The sequence below is a fragment of the Antedon bifida genome, chromosome 6 (assembly GCF_963402885.1).
Source record: "Antedon bifida chromosome 6, ecAntBifi1.1, whole genome shotgun sequence".
NCBI classification, from domain to species: Eukaryota; Metazoa; Echinodermata; class Crinoidea; order Comatulida; family Antedonidae; genus Antedon; species Antedon bifida.
This window is the reverse complement of record NC_136231.1, coordinates 24,657,058-24,677,283: the sequence shown is the minus strand read 5'-3', so window position 1 is coordinate 24,677,283 and position 20,226 is coordinate 24,657,058. Positions and strand designations below refer to the sequence as shown.

Below are 20,226 nucleotides of genomic sequence, written 5' to 3'. Positions count from 1 at the left end.
TAAATACCCATTTCTTTGGTACAGTAGTATTGTAAAATGTAAGTAATAAAAATACATTCTTTATGTTTTCTGCATTATGCTAAAAACAACTACTTTCGATTTCCATTGATTATTATTTTCTGTTTGACATAATAAAACACTTATTTAATATTATTATTATTGTTCAAATACTTCCTTCAAAACAACAAAAACTGTTTTTCATTTAATATCTGAATAAAAACCAACTGCAGTACAGGTTAGCTTTTTTCAGTAAATTGTTCAATGATACATGAGAGTTGGAAGCATTTTTTGTAATGGAGTAAATTCAATTTTTTTTTTAAATGACAGATGTTTGATTCAAGGGTTGTGGGTCACCCAGCGGGCAATAAACTTTATTGGTTGTTATATGTTAGCGTCTTTTAAAGGCCAGGTGCGGGCAAAAAATTTCTATTGATCATACTTTCCAATAATTATCGATCTATAGTTTCCCCTATGTTTCATAATTTTTGGGATTTTATTTGTGTTACACGAGCTTGTTGAAAATAAGCACTTTCTTATCAGTGGGGGGATAGTTCAAATTACACAGTAAAATCTCTATTCTTTTGTACACAAATTTTGTAAATAGAGAGGCATTTTAAAAAGCTATGAAAACTAAACGGTGTGGTAAAAAATGTTATCAGATGACTAAATATAGGTAATATAACTTGAATTTTACATTTCTGGTATTTTTATTCAACTTCAGATTTTTATTTTCATGCTATAGCAAAAATTATCCACTGTATATCCACCATCTTTTTTCACCTTCTAGGGAGTCACCAGACATGTTATTACATTAGGTTAACTACCTAACTACTGAAAAAAAGTCTTCCTGGTTTTTATGGCAGAATTTTGCCAAATTTTGTATTTGACCATATTAAGGGAAATTCATGTTTTTTTGTCTTGATTTCATTACAAATATTTTATTTATGTACAATTAACCAGATATTACATTTAAAATGTATGCCTGTACCTGAGCTTTAAACAGAAGAAATTGGTTGGAAAAAAAATTATTTTATTTCATTGAATTATTATACATTATTTTAACCAAAATTATATTTTCACATATGTTGCATCAAATATACTTTTACCACTAAATAATAATTATACATGTATACACCTCAGATAAATGTATTTTTTTTTTTTTTTTATAAAATTGATTTGGTAGCTGAGCAAAAAACAAAATTATCTCGTGCATTATTTGAACAACAAATTAGCACCACAAAATATCAAGTCATTCTTTTAGATATTACACAAATTATGCTTTACTGAAACTGAAATCAAATTATGTCATTAATTCATGCAATATCTCAACTAAAATGTGTTGATACTGAAAAATAATAATCATTCATATTAGTAATGGATTAAAAAAATAATAACGTTATAAATAACAATGGACGATGAAAACATTGATAAATTGATTATTTTAAATCACAAATTCACTGTTTTCAACAATTAACACACAAAAATTGGATGAAATATTACCTGTACATGGCCACTAGTACAGTACTACTAGTAGTCAGTTGCCAAATTCAGCTGAACAGAATATAATAAGTAGTAAGAGTTTAAATACAGATTGTAAAAGTGGAGATTAATTTCATACATTTAACGATCTACATCACAATGTTTGTTTCGACGTATTTCCAAACAGATATAAATGTCAAACCGCTCAAATCAAAATATGTTTATGTCCACAAACAGATAATCTTGGTGAATGGCTACATACATTGCATACTCCAAAGTCAAAATGAATGTTTTCTAGACAACAATGTCAAAAACACAACAATGACCTACAGGTACAATATCACTGTACATCAGTAGGTTAGTTTACAAGCCGTTTGTGCACATCAGCATGGGGTAATATGTTCCTAGGCAGGCCTTCTCGTTCAATATGAAATGATAGTAAATTTTAATAACCTAGCCAGCAAGTCAGATGCAAACTGCACTGGTTGCTCTCAAGGATAAGAATAAGCCTCCGATTGCTGCTTAGTCAAAGGAGCAACCATTGGTTGATTCAATGCATAATATTATGATACTACAGCTAGAGGACGAATTAGTATGAAAGCATCAACTATCATTATACTGTACCTTTCATAATAATATTACAACCTTGCCTGCAGAGATATAGCTAACACTAACAGTAAAATCTTCAATGTCCAAAAAACATAATATGCAATATAAAAGTTTCTACTATACTATACTACTGAGTCAATTTAATTCTATGACATTATTTGCCAACATGCTGCATTGAAATAAACATGCTAGCTATTAAGATGTAAGCAGTATACATGTATGTATACTGTAGCCTCCATACATCTCCAAGGTAGTACAACCTGCAGAGGTCAAGTCTGTAAATAATCTATTTATTTTGTATTCTGAGCCAAGAAGTATGAAGTTAAAGAGACACAATCTACAGTTTATATAACAAGATGGGAAGGGGGGCGGGGTGTTAGTAATGGTAAATACTTAGGACACACTAGGCTAGCTTCTGACGATTTTTGAAAAAAACAAACCACTCTGTGCAAATCCTGGCTATGGGCTTGTTTAACTGAAGAATTAACACACAAACCCTGAAAATATGTTATACTATAATATATACTCTATCTCATCCTAAACCACATGACCCATTTGAGGTCACAAGCTAAGCTTTTCATTCCCAGCTATTTGTAAGAATAGCAAGTTTTGTTTAAAAAAATATGTTTTTTAGACCAATTTATTTGTGATGGTCGAGTCAGTCTCTATGTCACAACCAGGTCACAGAGAGGTCATCTGAGTTCACTAATTCGATGGTGTTCGTTTATATATAACCACCAGGTAAACCATTACTAGAAGTGCTACCTAGTCTTTAACTTACAAAGAAAAGATGATGCACAGGTTTGGTACTAAACAATACAACTGTTCACTAGGTTGTAAAAGCTGTAGGTGAACCATTGAGTAAATCAATATGAATGTGGTTGGCATTGGGTATGTCCCCTGAGTTTTTGTAAACAACCAAACTACAAAGTTCATTGTCACTAGTAGTATTTCCTTGTGGTTTTCAGCATCCTGGTATCCAAGTAAAAATACCAGGATTGCCTCAGTTTAACCTCTAGTATCATGTGGTGCCACTTCTGTAGCAAATCCTGTTTACAAATTTTTCTAATTGGTAATGGTATAGTAAACAACTAAATCAACATGATAAATAATCATTGTTTGTCTAATGGAGACCAGGACTGGCCAATGTGTATTCTGGAAGTACTGATGATAGTGATAGGCAGTTTAATATTGGCGATCATACACAAGCCATGTGGGATGTCCTGTTTTCCTAAAAATATTAATTCACATACAAAGTAACTTGTATAGTGCGTGATTCATCATGTATTTATGGTTTTGAGCAGTTGTACATCAACAATTCCAAGAAAGTTTTCCCACATAAGATTTTTTCCCTACATTCAAAATGTCTTTCCCTTTTGTTAAGTGTTACAGCACCGCACGATTTTCGAGCCACCTATTGTTTTTTTAATGAACAAAAAATTACCAAAAAATCGCAATAATTTGAGCATCATGAGCATACAGGAATTAATACATAAATGGTTTTCATGAAGTTAAAAATGTATGTAGTGATTCAATTCTTCTATGTTTTAAAGAGTCAGTGTCAGTTTAATTTGAAATGGTAGCAAAAATCAATGCAGATGACCAAAATAAAAATATATTGCTTTAATAATTTTCATTTTTAAAAACCACTCTCCCTCTGAAATTCATTCAAAGATTGACGATTTTTATTAACCTTAATAGAACTTTAAAAATTAATTTTCATTGTATTTCAGTAATTTTTTTTATTGTAAATTTGCTATTTTTATTCCTATACTTTTGAATTCATAATAACGTTGTTCTATACCCTTTCTTAGTTCTATCAAACAAAGAAAAACATTTTGGAATTTTATTACCGAAATAAAAACAATTGTATTTCTTTTGTGTCTTATAAATTAGCATAAATTTTCCATCTCCTTTGTTATATGCTATTTCCGAATTGTTTGAGTCTGTCACCTGAGGCTACTGAAACCTCTGTTATAGTTCAATTTTAATAGATACTAGAAGCGAGCAATATGCAATTTCACAGCTTACATCCTTGCATAGTAAATGTCATTGACTCAAATCATACTACTGTAGAGTCTGATCTATAGTAAGCTTTGTTAACTGTGATAATTTATCAATAACAAAATATGTAAATTATATTCTGCTTTAATTTAAATTGCTATACATAGAATTAAGATTGTATAACTATAATAGTTAATGTACTAGATGTTGTACTGTGCTAGCGATTCATAACAAATTATGAGGAAATGTTTTAATTTTTATTCCAAATATTTTTTTCATATTTCATTTGTAGGTTAGTTTATTTCCAAAAATCGTCCTCTACTGTACCTCATATCAAATGTTGAAGCCGCATGCTTTTTTAAAAAACTAGTTGCTTTTTTTTTCTTAAAGAAATGGCAAGTAATCATTAAAAACTTTAATTGAATATTTTAACATTTGATAAAATAATTGTACAGTAATGTACCTGAGTAATAATTGAGTTCAAATGTGTTTCATCACAGAGGTTTTTTTTCCCCATTGTTTCATACAGCACTGTATGTTTTAATCTTACACTATGTTACTAAAACTTGTCATTTACAGTTTTTACAAATGACGACGTATTCTCTCACTTTGATGATGTCTGAATAGAAAAATTGGATTCAACAATTAAACATATTTGTCTTGTAAACAATATCTTTTGGTGTTGGTTTCTTCTTGAAATGAAAATTAATAAAATGTTACATACAATCCATTAGGGATACACAGAACAATAAATGAATTATGTAATGTGGCATAGTGGCAGCTCATTGATCTGAGACCACAGCTGATAAAACATACATTATGTATGTTTCCATTAAAATAAAGTTAATGTATTGAGGGCAGTATAACTCTTAAATGTCTCAACAGCAATCTGAACAAGATTTTTTCAAATATAGACAAATGTTGTAATCATTATGTAAAATGAAAATTATCATCTTTATTGATTTTTTGATGATATCAAACATATTTATATGGCATAAGCAATTTTTGTGTTGTGTTCTTTTATAAGTTATAATTTATTATTTTTGATTAATTATGATTTAATTTTAATTAATTTATTGTTATTTTTAAAGGTTTGTTTTGTTTATGCTTCTTGGATGCAGCGCTTGATACAAGTGCCACCGATATAAAGGTTTCATTTTTGTTTTTGTAATAAACATTATTATTATCATTGTAGTCTCACTAGTATAGAGGACAGTATATAGGTCTACTGTAGATTAGAATTATATTTTTACGGTAAAATTATGCTAAATTACCATACATTAACATTGAGTATTTTAAACTTTCTATTTATATTATATTTATTCGTTTATTTAATTTGTTACTCTAATTAGCCCTAATGAAGGAATTTTGTTTTCTGAAAGCTTGACACTCTATCTAATTGTTTTACGATCATGTTTTGATTAATCTGTATTTTTTACATAATTTTACAGTAAAATGTTTCCTATCAAATTAGTCATTTCATAATAAAAACATTTTTTTTCTCCATCGGTTAGATACTGTAAGTATGTCCGCTATGAAGGTTTAACATTCAAATATTATATCAAAAGTCAATTTACTAATTTTATTATAATAAAAATGACAAAATTATTATCATAATTTAATTATCCAATTTATGAATAAATATTTGACTCTACAGTAATCAATTATGCAAGCAGAATTTTAGATGTCAGTTACTTTTATATTGTGAAAATGTACAATTATAGAACTGGCGTTAACGTGAATGACTCACTCTACTGTAATCTATTATTATGGGTGGAAACCATTAATTTACTGTCGATCAAAATACGAATTATCCATGAAAAAATTTAGCTAAAATAAAGAATGATTCACACACTGAAACTAGATTATGAAAATATATGTATAAAAATCAAATTTTGTTTAACTATGAAAAAAATTGCTTTCCAACAATTTGTATATTATTTTTAACAATGTGTGATTATACTAGAACAATACGAAGTATAAATGTTTTCTTTCCTTTAGAACTGAATTGCAAGAATGACGACAATTTTAATTCCTTTCACAACTTTCATCCTGGAATTTAAATGTTAAACCGAAAAATATTGAATTGATTTCAACCAATTGTATTTTTAACATTCAGTGATCTTTACTTTAAAGACCACAATTCCATTTTTTTTCTCAAAAAGGTTACAAATCTAACCCAAATTTACAAGAATGACGATAACACTAATGCCTTTCACAGGTTTCATCAAGTTAAATGTTAAAATTACAAAGAAATGTTAAACCAGAAAACTTTGTATTGATTTTCAATATGAAATCATTATAGTACATATTACTGGGTCAAGTCATTCCTCTTGCATCCCAATCATACTGTATTAAAGATCAATTTCAGTTTTCCATGGTTAGTTTTTCCAAAAGCAATGATAAAACTGCAAACAAGTCATCGTATTAACACGTATTAATACAAATACTCTATATGTATTTGACTTTCCTGCTCAGTAATTTGTTCTGAGCAGATTTACAATTACGAGTTACGTTATTGTTCCAACAGGGATATTTTAGAACTGGATGTAATAATAATTATATTGCTTAACTATATATTCATAAACAAAGACTTACTATAATTAAGGTAAAAAAAGAACTAGAATTAGTTCAGCAGAGAAGGACCTTTTAAACTTGGAAGATTGTTCTAGGGGGTACTTGCCAAAAAAAAAATATATATCAAATTGGGTACTAAGACAACTTAACTTCCGCCCCAGTCGGGTACAAAAAAAGTATGGTAATACCAATACTACCTAACATTTGTGTAATGTATTCAAAATACTGTACTGACACCAAACATGATTCAAGGACTATTTTTTTACTGTTACAATACTAACTGCAAACTGTCAGAAAATGGCATTGCAAAGTTTACACAAAAATAGCACTATGTTGGTATGGTTAACATTTCTAAATGCATTACCTCTGCAGTTATATAGAATTAATAAATGGCTTGCCTCCATTTTTTGGTAGTTTGTTTACTGCAGCACTTGTATACAACATTTAATTATCACTAAGGCATGATAATGCCAATTTATAGCAGAATCAATTTATTTTTACAGTCAGTTAAAAATAGCAATTTTAATTAAAATAAGAATGACATGAACGAGGAAATTAAATTTCAAACAGGTTAGCGAAATACTAATAAAAAGCTAATACTATTTATGACATTAACCTTTAACCTTTGACATAATCATTTTGGTCTTTTTATACACCAATAGACCTGGTTTACAATCACTGTTCACACACAAACCAAGTGACCTTTTCATTATAACAGTTGTTCTTAGAAATTGATGTATAACAGCAACAACATAATTTGTGACTTTAAAAAGCAAGTATGATTAATAATGAATTGTGGGAAAATACAACATATTCTTTGTTCTTTAAAATATTTCTCATCAATTTTGATTTTGCAAAGAAATAATCAGCACTTCAGATTCTGTAAACCAGCTGGTGTGATTATCACAAACTGGTTTCTCATTATTTAGTTAAAACTTGACTTTTGATTGTTTCACTCATACTAGGATTGTAAGTGAGAGTAATCTATTAACTAATCTTGACTTTGTTATCTTGTATGGATTATGGAAAGTACATGTTAAAAACACCCTGAAGAAATAAGTTGTGCTAAGTTTGATTTTTGAATTAACATAAAATACATTACACTTTGATATACTGTTGTTACTTGTTTCTCAATTGTTTTATTGTACTTTGCATCATGCTAATGTATAATGTATTGTAGTAGCAGAACTATTTATGAAAATGAAATATTAACAGACAACTATAATAAAACAATCATAAAACATTATTATTATTCAATTATTATCAAATAGAGATTATTTTTGTTTGTTTCTTAGTATATAATTGTTTGTTTTCACTTTCATTATACTTTTCTTTGATAGTTCACAACTAAGTTTTAATATAATTCATATAACAAATCTCTCTTTTTTTTTTAAAGCAATCATCTAATAATAATGAACAATAAGAACAAGTATTTCTGAAACAATAATCCTGCCACGAAATAAAAAATCATCCATGTTCCATTATATAATCTTTAGGAAATAACCCTATAAAAACGGGATGATCTTTACGAAATATCGCTATAAATATCGCATTATTATAATACTGAAACCATACCATTACAAAGAAAATGCAATACCAAATTTTACTTACACTCTCTCAGTCTCAGGAAAATTGTTTAACTTTTTAGAAACTCACAATAGTATTCAAACTTGTAGTTCATTAGATTGGTTTCGTCATCTTTATTTCCAAGTTAAGGTGGAATAATTTATATTTATTCAAACCTGATAGTTGTCACGTAATGATCCAATGATACAATGAAGATTTGAAATCCTGGTGGGCAAGACAACACCCTTTAGTTTTGATAAAAAACCTCTTGAATTGAAAGGAATGCAAACAGGTGAAGACAATAAAAACTATTTCCTTTTAAACAAAACCAAGTAGTAAATCCAGTTTGAATATAGAAATTCAACAAAAACAAGAAGATATATCCAATAGATGATAAAGACTGGTGTTGGAAAAAGACAGGTGATTGAGTAATGATACAGATTTTATATTGTAGCCACCAGTTGTTCCATACATGCCCATTCAGGCTAAAGCCAAAAGTGAATTACTAAAAGGGTTAGGTTATCCCACCTGCTTGGAAAAGCATTCAACTCCTCACATGTAATGGAATCCAATCACGACCACTCAACCATGCATGCCCCACATTTAATTTCGTCCCATAAATAACAAGAGTATAAAGAAGTTGCTATTGTGGCTGTAACTCACTTGGAAAATAAACTGCTTATCTGTAAATCCTTGTTGAATTCCTTTTCACTCTTTTCTATTGTCCTGCTTACCTTAAGTCTACTGTGCTATTGTCAAAGTGCATCTGTACAAGGCACGCTTAGAAATTCTTGAGGAAAAAACTGGTCAGCCAATCAAAACATGCCATTAGTTGAACTTTGTTGAACGCCTGATTAATGCAGAATTATAACTGCAGATTTTAAACTAACAAATCATAACAATATGACAATTACGAGGCACTAGATTAGCATAATGAAACCTAGACTATTCCCAATTAGCATAATAATCAAGAATGAAAAAAAAAAGGTATTTTATGAACAATATATGCAGTTGAATAGCAGGTTTTTGCCTGTACTGCACTCAGTTGGAACTCATTGAATAAACAACCACAATCATTTTGAGGCCTACTCATAAATTCTTTGTGACCACAAATGTATGTGTCAGAGGGCAAGGAAGTAACTTATCATCACCTTTAATTTGGTGGTCATGTGTGGTGATAAATTATGCACTGATTATAACAAGTTACATTCATTCATTCACTTTCTTTCTGGGAATTCTATAACACAAAATAAGGAAACAAATAGGAATTTGAATAAATCATATAAATTTATGAATTTAAATAATTCATATTGAAAAACAAATTTGCTAGGGTTTCAAAAGCCTACATTGTAATAGGTAATAATGCAACTGTACAGTAATGTGTTTATTTCATTAAAACAAATAATATTTATTAAATATCACAATGTTTAGGCCAAATAAAGCCACGGGCACCTTCAAATTCAAAATAAAAACCTATAGACTGCAAACTATAGACAGTGGAACATCGAAGGCCACAGAAGATGAGTAATTCTATTGATTTCTATTACTAAATAATACAAGTGAAAAAGAAAGTTGCAATTGTTTTACTGTATATCTTTTCAAATTTACAAGATCCAAAAAAAGTTTTTTTTTCTAGGCTAAAACATTCTAAAAAGTTTCAACCATATAATTTCAACCAAATCTGTATTTTAAAGTTTATTGCAATCTTAATTTTGTTTTATCTTGTGCTTTTTTAGCCAATCATCATAGACAGTGTGCACTTGCTTTAGTATTGCCTCGGAATAGTGGGTATGGGTATGAATTTCAGAAGTGGTACATTCCTTTTCAGGGGTTACTCTTAAAAATTGCAACAGACTTTAAGAACATTTTAGCATTTTGCAAAACTGTCTGATACAAGCAATGTGATCATCTTTTGTCTTTTTCATAATCTACTAAAACTAAGGTTAAGGAGGAATATTAAAGACCCAGCAAATCTAGTGTACTTTTGACAATTCAAAGGCTGATTGTCAACATTAAAATTGATTGCCCCTCCCCTACTATCATAAAAATGCTTAGTTACTGTCAATATTACCTAGATAGCAAAGTGCAATTAAAGATTTTAAAAGTGCTTACCATGCACCCTAGTAGTAGACTGAACGAAATTGTTTTTGGGGCAAAATGATTTGCTTCTTTCTTTAAAAACATTGACTTATTATATATGTATTAACTTAACTTGTTTACTTTGACCACATACACACGCAATTATACAAGACATTACATACTAGTTATTTGGATTATACAGTGCAAACAATGTAGTGAGCAGTTACAACTATTGTATTACTAGAAACGTCTCGAGAACCTGTACTATAAAGAACATTGGGACAGTGGAAACAATATTTGAGGAAGAGTTTGACAATGTCTCTCGGTGTTCTGATCTTGGTATGCACTATGCCTTCCATGAAAAAGAGGGCCTACCATACTATTTTATACCACTATCCATGAAAATAATATTAATTTATTAAAACACATACACTATTATCTTCATTATCTTTGTTTTTATTATTAATATTACATACACCTTAACCATTGCTGGAAGACGTAATACATTTAAAGTCAAAGGTTATAGATTTTGCATAAAATAAATACTACTTCTTTTTTCCGATACATGGCACTACAATAGACCGTGACCACGCCCAACTATTGTTTTTATCTATTGTATTAATTATTTATTCTGTACGTTGAACTTTGAAATGTAAAAGTGTGAAGGTTTTAAATTAGGTTTATTTAATTGTGAATGTGTCAACTATGTATACATACAATCAGATTTTATGTGCTAAATAATAATGATTGTAAAATAGGAAAACCAATAGACTACACAACATGTGTTATTTTAGACTTATAATTGGCTGTAAGGCATTACCAAACCCAAACTTCATAGCCAGCATGGCGTACACACACTCATTCTGTGAATAATTGGGCTAATAAGATTATCATCTGCTACATTATGGGTATTAACATACTCAATGAGGTTATAATACCTCAATTTCATGCATGTATTTAGTCTAAAACATTCATAATTTCCAAATAAAAAGTTAATTAGGTAAACTCTACTAATTATGAAAGTACAGTTATTATCTTAAATCTGTAATCTAAGAATCTTGAGATTAATAAAACAAAAAACAATAATAAAACTACAATTTTAATGATTTTTAATTCAAACAGTAGATTTAACTGGAAATGATTTAACTGGAAATGATTTACATGGTGGAGTAGTTTTTCAATGAAACCTCCAAGTGTGTGATCTGAAGGTGAATAGTACTTTGTCCTTGCAATTTTCATTTTGTTGTGAAGTGTGCCCTCTATAGAGTTATTAGAACCTAGAAATTGTTCATTAATTGTAGCTACTAAATACTGGTAGAAATGTATACATTTTATACTTTTACTTTACCTATATTCTATAGTAATAATGGACTAAAATAATAAGATCAGTGAGGCTCATATTGTTTAATCAAATAAAAATTCATAATTTTGTTTTCTTTTGTGGGTTCGTCCCATATTCCTAAATAATATATTCCACAATTTTTAAGTATTAAAATTCCAGATAACACCTTGGATTCATTCCTATAGTATTAAAATGACCAGGATTACAATCTATTCTATTTCTAAATCTTTGGAATTCTATTCCAACTAGACTAATCAGTATATGAATGATTCCCACCAAATTTAGATTGACCAGATCATGGAATCGTTAAAGTTAGATTGGCCCATTTTTGGTACATCTGAAAGTATTTGGCCCTGATGATACCTTGAAATAAAGAATTGGAGTGGACATCACACATTTTTTTTAATGAATTCATAATTAAAGTCTTTTCATACAGAATACTGTACAAAGTTATTAAATCACAACTTGATGAGGTTGATAATGATGATACAGCAACCGATTCTCTGTTTTATTTAACAATTTTTAATATTACTGATTGCTATAATCAGTGATGTGTTACAGTAGTACCCGACCGGATTACTTGAAATGCACAATCCAGCATTTTACAACAGGCAAGAATAATAATACCATAATATAACAGTACATTGTACAGACCTAAAAACATATTGTTTAAATATTACAATACAGGCGTAAAGTAGCTTCCTAATTTAAAAAATGCCCTGGATAAACCAGAAGAACCTACTGTATTGTTTAAAATACAGTATAGCCAGTAATAATATGGAAGTGGTTATGGTTTTCTACTAAATTCACAATCCCTTGATGCAAAATGAGTAAAAACAACAAACACAGTTCAGTATTGTTTTGAAACACATTTTCTTCATTTATAACTAGATGGCTCTCATTTACCAGCTAATTTTATCTTGATTGATTTTTCATTAAACCTTCCTTAAATCTGAAGCTCTAATAATATAAGAGGTAAGATCATGGAGCAATACTAAGATTAAGATTATTATTACATCATGGCAAAATAAAGTAGTCAGATTAAACTACTTAAAACTATTAATTCCTCATTTATTTAAATTTACATAAAATTCAAAATTGATAAAAAAAAAAAAAATTGATAATTAATAGGTACAGTATACAATACAACAGGTTCTAAAAAAATCTAGTGTGTTTCTTAAATGGGATCAGTATAGTGTTAGTAGTATTAAAGTACTCTATCTTTGTTGTAATCATGGAGAAAGAATTCTCCGTGTCGTAATGAGCAATAATATCAATTAAGATGGCTTTCCCTTTGATAAACCGTCAATCAATGATGTAATATTATAAGAGAATTGGGTCATTCAACCCACTTAACAGGATGTTGATAATGCAATTCACTGTATTGCCCATACACTTTTTCCAATTACTTTTAAGCTCTGTCTATATTTCCTCCATGGTCTATACTATCAAACTTTATGTGATAAAAAAATGTGATGTGCCCATGGATATGATGATGTCATTTCACTACCACATTTGGATATATCACTACCAAATTTGGGCATGTCACACTTTTTTGTCAAACTAGTTTGATAGTGTAGACAGCGCTTTCAATAATGTTATCTAACTACTGGTAGTTAATGATACTGAATGCTCATATTTAATATTTTTTTACAATATCATAAGTTAACACTGTACTGTAGTAATAATAATTATTTATTTGGAAGCTACACTTTTGAAACAGTGGCACACTTCTTGAATAAAGGTGTGTCCAGACTGAGTAAGTAAAATAAAAGTAAAAAAAATAAATTATTTAACAATAGGCCTATTTACAGTACAATACAAGGAAACAAAATTACAGTATGTACAAGATATAAAAAAAATTAATAGTAAAAAGTAATACTTTTGAAACAGTATAATAATAATAATATCAACCTATTTTTAGAAAGAATCGGAACTTTGAACAGAATGGCTTAATTACAGGATATAATAATTGACCTTGCATATTTATAAATTACTTTTAAACGTTCAGTTATTAAAATGGTTTGGATCTAGATCAAGTTTGAACAATGTAAAATATGATGAATTAGCAATTGCTTCTTGTGAGCACAAAGGGAGAATGTGAAGGAGATGTTTAAGTGTAAATAATATGAGATATTTGCATAACTCAATACAGAGCTTACAAATATGAAAAATCTTGTTTTATAATTATTAAGTAAGGAGTGTGGTCAACTGCTACTTTAGGTAGATTTGGAATGTCATGATAGTCAACTTATTAACATTTATGCAACAAAAATTAACAAAAGTATGATAGTGTGGTCAACTGGTACTTGGATAGATTAAGCAATTTATGATACAAAACTACATCAAATGTCAATCATAGGCGATGCAAAGATAGGTTAAGTTCATCACATACAGACTACAGAATTTGTTATATATTTTTTAATATTTCATACGCATCCAAAAGCGAGTAACTTGCCAATTACAGGATGGATAAACTACAGTATTTAATAATTTATTATTATAGCTTATTAACTAAATCTCATTTGAGGCTTAATTAAAGAGTGGAGTTGAAAATGTGGTGAGTTACAAATCTAGCAGGATTGAACCCCGGACCTTGGGATTGGAAGGCAAGCATGTTAACAACCAAGCTACAGCTCCACTACAAATTTACATTTTTTAGGCCTGATTTCAATATCCTGGATATATCACTGCAGTCAGTGATGAGTAATATTTTGTTATACCATATGTGAATTACCAGGAGATGATCTATTTAGACTTTTTAGTCAATTTTACATTATTTATGTTCCCTTCTAGTCTACAGTAATCAAGCGCTTTGTAGCTACTGTTCAAACATACTGTAGTGTAATTCAGACAGATAAAATCTATTGTAACTCATGTACATTAAAGTCAACGTACTATTAATTGGTTCTTTCTATAGACAAAGAGCATGTCACTATTACCAAAAAATTAACAAACAGTTTCTTCAAAATTGATTTCACTCTCAATTGTTGATTTCAATGAAATGCAACAAAGATATAATCCAAACATTTCTCATACATCACTCTGTAATCTGATCAAGAAACATGTCAATGAAATTTATAATTTATTCATAATCTTTGCAATAAAAATGAATTTGCGTAGGTTTCAGGTACTGGTAATATTTTCCATACCATTCGTATTCATTTCATACTAATTGTATCATGTGATAAGTGTAGGTTGGTAGGTTGTTGTTATAAAATCACTTAAATTATTAAAATAAGGTTCATGAATAATAATCTGTAATAATATCCTTTTTCATATAACAATTCAAACAGTGTGAACTATGTACAGAATATTAATATCATAACAAAATATCATTTATAAGCAATTAAATATTTATGCTTTCAACACGTGATACCGAAATCTAAATACTAAATATTGGATGCAAACACGGTGACAAAGGAAAAGCGGCAAAAACTACGGCTTCTGTTCAAAGCGTATGATCATTCAAAGCGTATCAAACTTCTTTGATAGATCAGACCTGCGTAATGATAACCAAAAATCAATGATTATAGGGATTAACAATAGGCTGGCAGTTACAACGACCTACCAGCTGATTATGTTTGTATTCACAACTTATGATGACTCACCAGCCTATTGCCATATTGTTTAGACGTGAAGAACATTAAAATGGTTTAAATGAGAACCACCCAAGCTTAGATAGACTGACTAGAAAGATGGAGAAATATTGTACAATACAAAAGTTTTCCAGATGTGATTGTTTCACAATTATTTTCGTTACTTGTGCACTGTCTGTATTATTAGTAGATATACATGTACCATACACGATACAGTAGGTGTACAGTATCTGAGATAGGAGGTGGGAGGGGCTGGACATGACATTTCTTCTCGTACATAAAGTTGGGAACCCCTTATAAAACATCACAAAAAAAACATGAATATTCATTAGTCATCCATAAGATGTACAGTAGAATTGACCCAACTACAATTCGCTAACAATTTCGGTCGAGCTGTCTGTGTAGTCAAATGGATTAGAGTTAGACTATGGACTTTGCCGATGTTGTCGATGTATGAGGTTCTAATCCCATTAGCAACTTTATAATTTTAGGGAGAGAGATTATTTTAGAGGGTTAGGTTAAGTTATTTATGAAGTAGTTCGGCTATTTTTCACAGTCAGTCCCAACTTATGTACGAAAAAAAAAAAAAAATGCGAGCTTAATAAGTACAAGACCCCTAATAATACCTCTCTAAATTTTTAATATTGCAATGCAAAATGACATGAAACTTCGAAGCATTATTCAAAATGCTTAGTGATACAAACTGGAAATTAAGGTCTGTTGTTTTCAGTACATTACTGATTCCTATACAATACCGAATACAAATTTGTACTTTTAATGTCAATGTTTTGGTTTTTTTTTTCAATTTTCATCATACAGTTCATTAGTACTAAAGATTTTAAACTCAATGGATTACTTACAAACCTAGATTACTTTCATAGACTCACTCAAAAATTAATGACAAGTTTTTGTTCATGAAATGATTGCAAGTTCTAAAACAAGTTCATCATAAACAAGTTCGTGTTTATGAACTCATTAATAATTGTCAATAAATTTTTAAAAAGGGGTATAAAAACAAAGTACAGTATATTCAAAAGGTGACGAGGCCAATTAAAAGGATTTGAGAAGAAGTGTCAAAATATGACACAGCAATTATTCGTCAGAATAATATTTAATAACAATAAATACAGAGTACCAGTATCTTCTTAAACATCCTTCACAACTACAAAATGTAACCTTATTTTTAAATAATAATTAAAATTAGTTCATGGTTTAAAAAATAAAATGAACATAATTTAGCAATTTAAAAGAAACGCTATTGGTTTCAATTTACTAAGCTTGTAGCAATGTAATAATAATAAATGATTTTAAGACTACATTTTCCATCATTTTAGTAACTAGAGGCAATGGGTGGAGAAAATTCCACAAGAAATTAATCAGCTTTTAGAAATTGTTTATAATTAAAGACATATGAGTCAGTCAAAAGGTAGTTATATAGTGGATTAATAATACAACAAGCAAACTCAGAATAATTAAAAAAAGGAAATGCTTATAGTAAGTAAGACACAATGGAAATAAAGGTGTAACCTTAGAATGAGTACAATAGACATGTCTGATCTTATTGTGTAGAGAATTTGCTTTACTATACACCTGAAAACAAACAGAGTGCTTTATTCAAAGTGTATACGGACAAATCCATACTGAAATGCATTCATTTTCATAATGATCCAGAACATTATTTATTAAAAATTAAAGAAAAACAATGTATACAGGAATATACTGTAGTTGGAAGAGGGTTGGTTGGAACTCAACATAAAATCATAAATTTGACTGCCTGTACTAGCATCAGTGAGCCTGTGTCCATGTAGTCAAAATGTGTTATGTATTAATTTAATTTAGACTATATAAATTTTCCCTTTTGATGATCCTGTATTATTCACTGAAAACCTGTACATCAATTGCATTTACTTCAGTATTTACTACAGAATATTATTAAATTAGTAATGATGAGTGTAGGCTGGCATGATAATGAGAATAATGGTGGAGTATAGTAAAAAGACTACTGCCGACCCCCTACTGTTTACAGATGTATACTTGGCTAGAATAACAGCCAGGCCAAACAGACCATCATTCATGATTTTTAAAAATGTCAGGCTGTAAAATCATTATTAAAATATCATCAGTAATAATGTACAGTATTTTTAGGTTCATAGTTCAGTAGCAATTATCTGAAATAAGCATACTGTAGGGTTTGTTTTGCTAGTTTCATAAATCATAATTCAAACTACAGTTTCTATAGACTCATTAATGTTAAGTATGATTCTTTTAATTCCTTTTTATGGTACATAACAAATTTGTAATATCATTCCATAATTTATCCATTCCCAGTCTTATTTTTCTTTAAGTTTGAGTAACTACTAAACTACTTAATGTAAAGTGCTAAGTATGTATTCTAACATTATCCAGTGTGCAATGTTTGGCATCAAGGATACTTCTGCTATCATTTTTGTTTTTCTTCCAGTAACTATGCTCACACGTTCTTTTCTCTATCATTTATTGCAGTTTATTCTGCAGATGTACCAAAACCTATCGGAGTAATATCAGACAATCGGATGCTTTGGAGCAGCTTAAGTTTGCATGTTAACTGCAGTATATTGCGTGTATACCAATTATTTGTATTTTTAATTTTTTAGACAAGAAATTAAATATTGTGTGCAGTAGTATAGTGTATTAATAAATGTTTACGATGATATCAATAGTGCAATACAGTACACAGCAAAGAACAGGGTCATGTCAAAAACAAAGTATACAAACCTTTAAATAGATGAACCAGCATAAGTTTAACAGTGAACCTAAATCAACATATAACACAGTTTACTGCTATGCTAACATCAGGAATAAAACCAACCTAGTTTTACCCAGATCACACCATACAAAATGAGGTATAAAAATGTACAATGTTTACCACCCACCGGATTTGACCTTGTTCACCCAATTTGACACAGGTGGTGATAACATCTCTGAAGCACAATAGTACAACTGTAGCCTACTACAGTACTTTACCACCTTTGGTAAAAAATACCTAATTAAAAACACTTTTGATTAACAAATTCCAAAAAAAGCTTTTCTAGACTAATGAGCTATAGAGGCCACCAAATGGCTTTATTATGCTTAGTTTTAAAAATTAATATTTTAATAAGTTTACTGTACTACTCACAGTACTACAGTATGCCATACAAAGGGATACTGATACTATATTAAATGACCTTTAGAATAACAATTGAAATGACCTATTAATACAAATTACAAAAGTAAGTTTTCCTAGTTTTTATACTTCTAAGGAATACATATAGTATAGTACTGTAGTTCTATACAATCCTGTCAATGTACTAAAGTAAACTGATTTTTCCATGTCTACAAACTATGAATACTTTTCTGGGATTTCTCCTCTTAAATTGCTCATATTACTGTACCTCACATCTTGTTTTTTTTTTTACAATTGAGAAAAGAAAATAAACATTTCTTTTCAAGAATGAATAAAATTGAATCGCCTTTGCACACAAAAGCACAGAGAAATTACGATTACACAATGAATGTAGTAACTTGTTAACTAATAAAATTCTATATAGCGGTATTTGTTATTAAACTGAGAAAGAATTATCAGTGAATAGACTTTTAAAATGATTATATATATAAATACTGTAACAAAAATTACAAAATATGCTAGAGACATTTAAATACAATGGTATGACACTGACGGAAGAAAACAGAATCTGAATTCAAAGATGTGGTTCAATTGAAAAGCAGTGAGCGTTAAATTGGTGGAATCAAATTAAGCCCTGCTGTAGAGGGTGCAAAACTACAAACCAATTCTACTACACACTCACAGTACCTTTTCTGTGTGAAAATTACTACTCTACTGTATTATTACGATTACTTTTTCTTCTTTCCGCATTTATTAATATGTTGAAGTTGAAAGCGACACTACGTTCAGTTGTCTAATTTAATTTTAAAACTTTTAAACATTTTTTGTTTTAACCATTTAGCATCATGGGCGATCCTTTCCTACAGTATACTGTAGTGTAGTGTAAAAAAAAATGTACTGTACTTTAACTTAAACTCTGTCTACACTATCAAACTAGTTTGACAAAAAAAGTGTAATGTGCCTAAATATGGTAGTGATATGACATCATCATGTACATATACTGTATGGGCACATCAAATTTTGTTGTCAATTTGATAGTGTAGACAAGGCTAAGAAATCGACAAAATATTAATTGTCAGTACAACTGGTGTGTATACTGTACTAAATCTTCATCCAATTGTTTTCTCAGTGTTTCTAATGACATAGGATACTTGTTTACTTTGAGTTCAAGACACCAAATCCGACACTAATGAGGTATTCAATAATGCATACACAGCTCTTCCTCTCATATGATAAAAACATCTAGATTCATTGTCTCTCCTCAGTTGAAAAATTAAACATTTTTGTGTATAGTTTAGTATTGTACTTCACAGATGAGATAATTTAAACTAGTTAACGTACAGTAATTAACAATTTTTGCTAATTATTATTAGACAAACCGTTTATTAACAGTACAGTCCAATTAAAGTCGAATGTAAAAATACTGTGTAACACTTTTAAATATGGTTTACTGTAAACAATGGACAGTTGATTCTAAAGCTCGATTCTCAAATGGATGAGTAATATACTGTAGTGAGTGAGTTCGGATGATTTTACAGTTATCACATTGTGATTGGTCAACTTACTTGCGGCGCACTTATATCCTTTTGCGTTGTATCCAAGTGGGACTAAACTTTTTTAAACTATTTTTTTGTTGTGGGACAAATTGCATCTGCTGCTGTAGACCAATTAATTAAACACTTATCTGTTTTATGGAATTCTAGTTTTTCATCAAACTGTATGTAACAATAGAAATGAAAATACTACTTTATATACTATACAGTAGTACACATTTCATTCATGGTAACCTTCATGAGATTTTGACAAAATAATCAAAACAAATTCAT

General features: G+C 29.5%; 1 protein-coding gene across 5 annotated transcripts in view; it reads right to left on the bottom strand.

The window, feature by feature from the left end:
- The window catches only part of LOC144844200 (rap guanine nucleotide exchange factor 2-like), a 65,110-nt gene that overhangs the window by 42,603 nt on the left and 2,281 nt on the right, over positions 1-20,226 (bottom strand). The gene's annotated exons all lie outside the window — the stretch shown is intronic.